This window comes from Choloepus didactylus, chromosome 10 (assembly GCF_015220235.1).
Source record: "Choloepus didactylus isolate mChoDid1 chromosome 10, mChoDid1.pri, whole genome shotgun sequence".
NCBI classification, from domain to species: domain Eukaryota; kingdom Metazoa; phylum Chordata; class Mammalia; order Pilosa; family Megalonychidae; genus Choloepus; species Choloepus didactylus.
Window position 1 is genome coordinate 31,760,918 of NC_051316.1, and position 8,729 is coordinate 31,769,646.

The following is an 8,729-nucleotide window of genomic DNA, read 5'->3' on the forward strand; positions in this document are numbered from 1 at the left end:
GAGGTAATTAGGGTAGAAACTATGGGTGTGTGTATGTGTGTGTGTGTGTATGTGTGTGTGTGTGTGTGTGTGTGTGTGTGTGTGTTTAGGTACAACTCAGGTTGTAGCTTCCTGAGTAAGGACATGGACTCTGGGGCCAGGTAGCCTGTTCAAATCCAGCTCTGCCACTGACTAGCTATGACCTAGAGCAAGTGACTTCACTTTGTGTGTGTGTGATCTCTTCTTTACCATAGGATCACAGCAGCACTGCTTTCACAGGGTTGCCCTGAGTATGAAATGGGTTAATAAGCCATATAACAAACTTTAAAAAATTCAGCGGACTGTGGGATTAAAGTGGACTCTGACAGTATACTCTTTAAATTCTGAATGCAGAGAGAAAGGAAAGGAAGAAAAGGAAAAGAAAAGAGTATTCCCTGGCTAGAACACAGATGTGATACATTTTAGAAGGGCTGAGACAGAAAGCTATTGCCTCAAATTACTATAATTGGAGATGATGAAATTAAATAAAGCTGTTTGGTGACGGTGAGGATTGACTTCAGCAACATTCATAGCCTCCATTAATCGGCTTAAAAATATTTGTAGCAAAGACAGCAGAAGGATTATAGTTTTTCCTGGGTCTGTCCACATCCTGTATTATTCCATCTCACCATATCATTATGAATAATGATAAAGAGTAGATGAAAGAACTAGTCAAATTTCAGGGCTGTTCTCTAGTCATAACTGAAATGCCTCATATGATTTTGCAATGTGACATTTGAGAAAATCTTGAGCTTACAATGTAAACATTCATTCATTGGAAACTACTTTTTGAGAACCGAGTTGAGTTTCTGAGCAGTGGGATCATAAGGCAGATGCCCAGAATGAAGGCCCTGACTCCCTTACTAGGAGAGTAAATTAATCAAGGCAAATTTAGCATATTTCCATATTGTGTGGAATTTGAATATAATGGAATGAATAAATACTTTTTTTTTGTCCCTGGGAAATTTTCATTTAATCTTCAATCTGTCCTTTGAGGATTCTATTTAATTGCTCACATATCAAGGTCTGAGCCTGTGTTTACGAAGCGGATCCCCAGCAGAATGGCCTTTGTTGCAGAGGATCCAGGGGTCTCAACCCTTTCTTTGGAACAGCTAAAGATCTACTAGGAGAAATGTGATATGTGGCATGAGGCAGAGAAACACAAATACCAACCAAAGAGTTACAACCAAAACATAGGGAATCAGAAAGGAGAGAAACTAGAAGGGGAAACTAGGGAGACACCGAAGGAGATGGCAGTTCAGCTGGGCCTTACAGAGCTGGGGGAGAAGCACTCCTGACCAGCCTGGCTCTGACACAGACCCTGGAGAGCCAAGGGCATGACCCAGAAGCTGGGGGTAGTTCTATTTTCTTGGAATTTAGGGAATATATGATGGAGGGGTGAGAGGGAAGAAAGAAAGGTAACATGCAATTTGGTCATTTCCCAAACTCAGCCTGCCATCTAAGAAGTTTTGAATTAGTTCTTTTAGCTAATGGGAGGAGAGTTTTAAAAGTATTCACTAGGAAAATATTTTGATTGGAGCTATGCTTTAGAAAAAGTACTCTGATTGCTCCCTTTAAGGAGCCCTCACTTGAGAAACTGCTTTCCCAATGAAGTGCCAGGAAGGCTTTGTTACTTCTGAGAAATGCTTAACGTTTCTCTTTACGGAGAATGAAGTCATCTCTCTAATTGTTTTCCTTTTCCATTTGGCTCCCAGGGAGCTCAGTGTGATTTTTACTGGGCTAACCATCATACCTTATATTTCTGCTGTCATTTTCTCCCAGATCCAGATCTTCCAATCTAATGTATATTTTCCATGATTTCTGACTTTTATACTTTGCATTTGCTCTTTTATCATTGTTATTTATGAACATTACCACAAATGCTTGAATCGGAATAAGGTAGAGCTATAAATGAGCAACTACATCCATCCATCCTTCTTGCAATAGTTTGTGAGAAGGATTGGAAGACCATGAGATTGAGTTCAGGACACCAGTAAGACAACAGCAAAGTGTAATGACCTCTCATCTGGAATCAAAAAGATGTGCATGGATGAAGGGACACATGTGAGTCCTTGTAAAAGTGACTATCAGCAGGATTTCCCACACTTTGGATATATGACATGGGGGAGAAGGTGTCAAAGGTGATTGATGTCATGGATTAAAGAAGAGGCAACAAGATTTCTTTGAGAGTGATGGAAACCTTAATACAAATGACAAACATAGGAAGAAGAAATGGTTTGTGTGTTAGGACAATGAGAGATGTTCTGCAAATGTTGACCCACAGTTGGACGCATCCAACAGGCAGACAGAAATGGAAGGAGATGTTGTAAAATAGGCTGAGCTGTGGGTGTACAGTTGGAAGTCACCTACACAGAGGTGAAAGTTGAGAGAGTGAGTGCATAGAGAGTGGAAAGAAAGGGGCTAAAAATAGGGTCTTGGGCAATGTTTACATTAGGACAGGAGGTCAAGAGGAATCAGAATAGAGAAGGCACCCAAGAGAACCAGAATAATGCTGTGCTAGGGAAACCAAGGGAGGAGAGAGTAATGAAGAGGAACCTGTAAACATCAATAGGCAAAACCGTTGGATTTACTCCTTAGGAAATCACTGGTAATGCTCAAGAAAACTATTTCAGTAGAATGGTAGAGCAGAAGCTGAATTTCAAGGAGTTAAGAAATGGATGGACATTGAAAAAGTAAAAAGAATGGAGGTAGACCAGTAATTCTCAACCACCATATGCCAGCCTGGGAAACCATTAAAAATCCAGGCCTTGGGCCCCAACTCTGGAGTTTTGATACAGTAGGTGTGGATTTAGTAGGACTGGTGAAGGGGGCAGAACCACATGAAGAGTCCTTGAGGATAATTGATTGTGCCTCAAGGTGAGCTTGAGCTTGTTGTTTGGTTGGTTGGTTGTGGGAGGGGCTACACAGTAACTGCTCAAGGTGGAATGGGGTTGATTTGGGGAAAAGCAGGGAAGAGATAACTCCCAAGTGGGTTTCAAAGGGGTGAGAAATAAAGGATCAGTGGCAAGGAGAAGCATGACATAAGGAAATGGAGCAGAGTAGGACCAAGGTGTATGCAGACCAAACTGACAAATGGGAGCCGTTGGCTGGCCCTTGGGAGGAATGTGCAATGGGATTAAAGAGGGTTGGAAGAGAGTGAGAAACCAAAGTTCAGACACAGGGGTTTGGAGTTCATACTGCAAGACAGTAAGTCTCAAAGTGTGGTCTGTGATGAGCTGCGTAGACCCCACCTAGAAATGTCATAGAAATGGCGATTCTCAGGTCTCTGCCTGAATTTATTAATGATTGATTAATTAATTTTTATTATCATGTGTTAACTTATTAACTACTGAATCAGAAATTGGGGGTGGAGCCCAACTGTCTGCATTTTAACAAGTCCTCCAGGTCATCCTGATGCAAGGTTGAGAATCTCTGCTTTGGGAAAGAAAGAACAGGCCACACTGGATGTGGTAAAACCTGTAAGTGACTTAGTGAAAATGGTTTTGGGTAAAGGTTTTCTAATCAAACTTGTGAGGTTGCAGAAAATTGAAAATAGAGGTGGTTGCAATGAGCTAGGTACCGATTAAAGGGTCAGTTCTAATGAAGCTGGGGAAGGGTGTGTGTGGTGGGGAAAGAGGATGGGCTCAGAGTTTTCTGCTGAGCTCAGAGTCCAGGTGACACAGCTGAGAAGGCACATCCTGTTGGTCATGGCAGAGCAGGCCTGGAGCTATCCAGAGAGAGGTGGCTGCTGAGAGAGCGAGAGTAGATGAGAGGTGGGGTAGTCAAGTGACAACTGTACTGAACCCTCACTATGTGTAAACCAAGGGAAATGACCAGAGCAGGCCCTGTGTGTGTGAGTGTGTGTGTGAAAGGCAAATATTCTTTATTCATCTATTCTAAAGTGCATACATGATCTCGTTTTTATTAGAATGAAATGCTATCAATAAAAGGTCAACTTATCATTTGAACTGATGCTTTGCTTGTTTGCGTTTTGTTTCGTTATCAATAGACTTTTTGAGGCCATTTTTTTAGATTTACGGAAAAATCGAGATATCATCTTGTATTTGTATAATGCATTTGTCACAACTAATGAACCTGCCTTGACACATTGTTATGAACTAAAGTCCGTAGTTTGTTCATATGTCCTTAGTTTTTCCCTAATGTCCCTTTTCTGTTCCAAGACCCCAACCAGGATCTCATGTTACGTTTAGTCTCCATGTCTCCTTAGGTTCCTCTAGACTGAGAGCTCCTGGATTTTCCTTTTTCTGTGATGACCTTGACAGTTTTGAAGAGTACTTGTTAGATATTTTGATGCTTTACTTTTTGATGTGGCAAAGAATTATTGTAACAACTAACATTTACTGACCAGTTCATACGTGAGTATCTCTTTTTAATACTCGTAGTACTTCCTCACCTAATAGTATTCCTGTTGTAATCATTTCACAAATAGGGAAACTGAGGCTTCTGTTTATTCCCCGTGACTCATTTAACTATAGAATTGAGTTGAGTTGTAGTAGGATAGCGAGTATGAAGATGTACATTTTAAAAATCCACAGATAAATTTCTTTACTTCCTTGCATTGCTTCCTACTGTCCCCTATCCCGCCCGCCATTTTTTTTTTTTTTTTTTCCAAAATGGATTCACATCTTTGAAAACTGTTCAGCTGTGTGGCTTACTGACCTCATTCCTTTAGAAGGCTGCTTCTGGCTTCTCCAAACAGGTCAATCACGACCACAGGTTGTCCGTTTAGAGACCTGGGAAAACTGACCATTTTTCACCAGCGAGTGGATACTAATTCAAAGGCCTGGGCCAAAGCAACCTCTCTGAAAAGATCTTATGGAATCATTTTTCTTTGCAAATCCATAAAAATCGCCTCGGACTCCTTATCAATAGGGAGGCTTAAAGGGAGAGCAGAAGTCGTCGGATTATGATGTGCTCGTTTTAATGAAATTCCTCTCCTGCTGAGATGTTCCCTGCAGATTTTCCATATTTCAGCCTGGGAAAGGTTTGATGCTTTCCTGCCGGTGCCAAGAGTTAATTGAAAACATTTCAGGATAAATTCGGCTCTGGGGCCAACGCTTCCAGCCCATCATTATTCTTAGCAATAATAGAGGAGTAATACAAGTATTAATAGGCATGTTGTATCCTCTTAAAGTCACCATGGGGTTAGAAACTGTGTCTTTGACGTTCTTTCTAAAATACCACACAAAACCCTGAAATACGAGACTAGGAGCTTAGAAGAAAGGCAAGCTTTTGCTACTAAATTATGTAGTTTGTCTCTTCCTGTTTGTAGTGGATGCATGGTAGTAGAAAATTGCTGGATTTCTTTTTTCCAAAAGTTCTATTTTCAAATCTAGCATTGGGTTTTGAGAAATATCCACTTATGGAAATTGAAAGAAAATGTCTATAAACATTGGCAAAACGATGTATTCAATTAAAATCATGTTAGGTTTTAAGGTAGCACTCTCTAGGGCACTTACATTTTGGCACCACATAGCAAAATTAAATTGGCCTTAAATGTTAAATACAATGTATTTTACTCACTGCGTGCTATTGACTGTCTTCTAAACTTTACTAAATGAAGTGGCAAGAGAACATTTAGTGGTTGTTGCGAGCAAAAGTTCCTATTTTTCTAACTTTTTAATGTGGTTTGGAATGTTAATTCTTTTACTAACACATTTTCATTTTGTTGGAATACCTATGACTAAATCTTTTCTTGAAATATAAACTGTCTGGGGTCCTTGTAGACTTAGGATAACTGAAGATAAGTTAGCAGAAAATCAGAAACACATCTTCATCCTGGGTATTACCTGTTAAAGGGAACAATTAACACTATCCAATCTTCAAATCTTTTCTTCTTCTAGCTGGGATTTACAAATGTATATGAAGGAAAAGGCAATTCATGCTATGAGTATTAGCATTGTTTTTTCAGAGCAGTATTATAGTTTTAAACCTCTAATATGGCATTTAAACCATTCACAATTGTATCATCTTTTTTTTTTTTTTTGCTCCCTAAAAATTCGGTAGAAGTTTATATATATATATGCACTTTTTAACATCACCATATTAAATGTACTTTTTAATATCACCATATGCCCATTTTCCACCTAGGGAAAATGGAGACAAAGCAGTGTGGAGAACAACCTGTCAACAGAGACTTGAACTCCCATCTGCTTTTGCTTTTTCATCTGCCTTCCCTTCTACAGTGTAAGCTTGGTGAGACAGGACTTGCTCTGTCACTGCTTTTTTCTCCTCTTCCTAGAAGAGTGCTGAACATTTACTAAATAAATGAATGAATTTCCTGATTCTTCTTGACTCTTGGCTTTACGTAGGGAAACAACCCATTTAGAAGTACTTTTCTATTCCGTTAAACTAGAATGGTGTGGTTTTGTGGAGAGGGGTGCTATAATAAGATCATTTTAGCTTAAGATACATAATAAGTAGTTTAGGGATATTCTCTATGATGGTTTCTAGAAAGGTTGCTGCTTCTGCAGGGCAATTTCAGGACTCTCCATAAATCTAGTGCAAAAGGTGCCTCCACTCCATCCTATAAAATTTGCACAAAATCCTGTAATTCCCTTCAGCTTATGTCTGTGTTCCTCGAGGTACAAGCAATATAATTCCCTGAGATTCCCATCAGAAACATAAATTCTCAACCTCACCCCTCAGAGATGCTGATTCAGTAGTATGAGTGTGAGATTCAGGAATCTGCATTTTGCACAAACTCTCTGGATAATTTTTATGCACACTAAAATATGGGGAACACCGAGTTAAAGTTTAGAGCCCCTGTTAACATGAAAGTGCCTTAGAGTTGTTATCATCCAAATATTATATAGATTTACTATATAAATGAAGCAAAACCATAGATTACACCAGCAGTAACAGAATTCTAAACAAAAGAAAATAAAAACATAACCACACTCCTTCCACCCCCTCTAAATCCCACTTCTTTTCAAATTCCGCATCCTAGAGAAGTAGGCCCCAGGGACGCTCACATCTGGAGAGGCCCCTGCTGGGCCCAGTAGCTCTGCAGGCTGGGCGCACAAAGTGTCCCTGGCTCATCACTACATCAGGAGTGGAGCAGGCTGTCCAATCAAGTCGCCATCTGAACCTGCAAGGTGGGAGGCGGCATTGGGGAGTGGAGCCGATGGAAGAGGAACTGGGGAAACCAGAGGAGTGAAAGCTGGAGCAGAGGAACTGTCAAGGAGGCTGGAGAAATTGCCAACACCAGGGATGTCTCCACATTTGTGTATCCAGGAGTGTAGGAGCATCGATGTGTTTGGCAGGGGAGATGGGAACACTTGCCTTGAAGTTGTGCTAACTCTGCAAGCAGGTCATTGTTACCTATCTCATATCAGTATATATTTGGGTGACTGGGAGGGGGCTGATAGAACTGTGGGGGTGGCTGAAGAGCCCCTCCCCCCAATGCCATCCCTTGACCCTGCTGTTGGTGGCTGACCAAGGAAGACGAGGATGATGAATTATGACAGTCTGCATAGTCCTTAGCTGAGTTCCTGGCACATATGAGACACTTAATAAATGCTGGTTGAATGAATGGCTTCAAAGGATTAAGGCCTCACTTAAGACTAAGCATGTTATCTTCTGGAGAGAAACATTCTTACTGGTGACATCACAAACAAATTAAAGACAGATGGTATGCCTGGAATGTGTCTAATTGACAAATAGAATTTATTCTAAAAGATTGGGTTTGGCTCTGGGATGTTTTATATAACCTGAAATGAAAAACGAATGTTTAACATGAGTCTCAGCAAGGGAGGCTAAATGTTGGAGTAACATAAAGACTTCTTAGATTTTATCACTAATAAAAGCTACTTTTGCCACACACACACCCCCCCCCCCCCCAATGGACAATGGTTATGTCAGAAGCTGAAGAACTTATTTTGATACATTTTGGTGACTCTGTACTAGGGTAGCAGGATTTAGGGTTCCAATGATCATAACAGTATCTTACATTTGAATGAGTCTCTGGTGCACAGAGAACATTCATAGCATGAACACATTTGCTTGGCATTTTTGCTCTGATGGAGATGGGGCTATTATCTCCATTTTCTAGTGATAGTAACAGCTGCCTTTTATTGAACATCTCCTTCATGTCCTGCATATTAAGACATAGATTAGAGTAGCTTGAGCCTCAATTCCTGGTACTATAGGGAGTCCAATGTTCTCCCTAAGAATCCACTAATTTCCAGGGTATTATTTATTTTATAATCAGCTTGAATCTAATTTCCTGCATTCTCATCCTCCACTCAGCATCTTGGATCTGTTTATCTCCACTCCAGCAGTGACCCAAAGTGAGACAAAGTTCTTTTTTTCTTGAACCATACTCACCCATTCTTTAGAAAGATCAAGGGCATTTCATGAGAATTAGCAACGTGTGGTATATAATTATTAGCATTTCATAGGCGACAGTGAGGGATACATATGGAAGTTCTATGTAGCAGATAATTTAAAGTAAGTATTAGATATTCACTCTTTTCTGTAAGTCCATCCAGTGTTTCTATCACCCAGGTTTAAACTCTTGTTATACCACTTTGTCTTATCTTACACTCCTCTTCCCTGCTCTTCTCTCATTTCTGATTTCCCCACCACAAATTATAGTTCTGTTCTCATAAGAAGCACATTATCTTTTTTATTGTACTTTCAACCTTTCCTTTCTGGGGCCTCTCTCTGTGACTCTTCCTCACAACTTA